This window comes from Arachis duranensis, chromosome 6 (assembly GCF_000817695.3).
Source record: "Arachis duranensis cultivar V14167 chromosome 6, aradu.V14167.gnm2.J7QH, whole genome shotgun sequence".
NCBI lineage: Eukaryota > Viridiplantae > Streptophyta > Magnoliopsida > Fabales > Fabaceae > Arachis > Arachis duranensis.
Window position 1 is genome coordinate 8,727,928 of NC_029777.3, and position 966 is coordinate 8,728,893.

Here is a 966-nt window from a genome sequence, read left to right on the forward strand (position 1 = left end):
TGTAGGTGTTATCGACAGTAATAGAGAAATTAGAGGTAACGAGATATTGTTGAGAGATGGCAAGTGCCACTCATTTGATTCGATCATATTCTGCATTGACTTCAATACATCAACACAAAAGTGGCTCAAGGTACAGGAGAGATTAAATAATGCCTACACTACTTCACTTATTAAACATACCTAAACTTTATATATCAATCGTGACATGGTTATATATACGAACTACTTATACAGGGGGTGATGATCTTCTGAACGAGAATGGTTTAGCCAAGGCAAGTAATTTTCCAAATTACTGGAAGGGTAAGAACAATTTGTACTGCGTTGGGCTTGCACATAGAAGATTCTTTGGAGCTACCAATGATGTTCAAAATGTAGCAAATGATATTGCCTCACTTCTCAATTAACTTTCATGGTCTATATGGTTACTTTGTAGAGTAATTTAGAATAAAAAAATTAAATTTAATTAAAACTAATTAAATATATTATTATGAAGAGAAAAGAAAAAAGTATGAAAAAGATAACTGCTACTTTCATTCATTGTCATTATACAAATTACAAAATACAATTCAATGAGAACTAATTGGAACAATAAAACTAGTTAAATATGAAACTACAGAACTATATGTAAACACACTAACTAAAATAAAAAAAGCTGAAAAGCATCTTCCTCCAAGAGTACTATATGAAAAATCACCAAAACCTACTGTTGTCATGGTAATTATAGTCATATAAAAACTATCAAACAAACTTATATCCTCTATAAGATAGGTTATACCTGTTCCGAACAAAATAACTACTATGATAAGGCCTATAGCAAACCTAACTCTTATCTTACGGACTATCTTATGCCCAACTATCCACCTATTTGGTATGCATCGTGGAAATTTTGTAATTACCCATGTTTCTAACTCTTCAAGAAAGCATTTAATGAAACTTTCAAGAATGTTAGAAATAAAAGAACAACCA

General features: G+C 30.8%; 1 long non-coding RNA gene across 2 annotated transcripts in view; it reads left to right on the forward strand.

Moving 5' to 3' along the window:
* LOC107492532 (uncharacterized) overlaps positions 1-425 on the forward strand; it is an 8,409-nt gene extending 7,984 nt beyond the window's left edge. For both annotated transcript variants that reach the window (XR_002364876.2, XR_008010627.1), the window contains 2 exons: positions 6-130; positions 235-425. This is a non-coding gene — a long non-coding RNA (uncharacterized LOC107492532). The remainder of the gene's footprint in view (positions 1-5; positions 131-234) is intronic.
* The last annotated feature ends 541 nt before the right edge of the window (positions 426-966 follow it).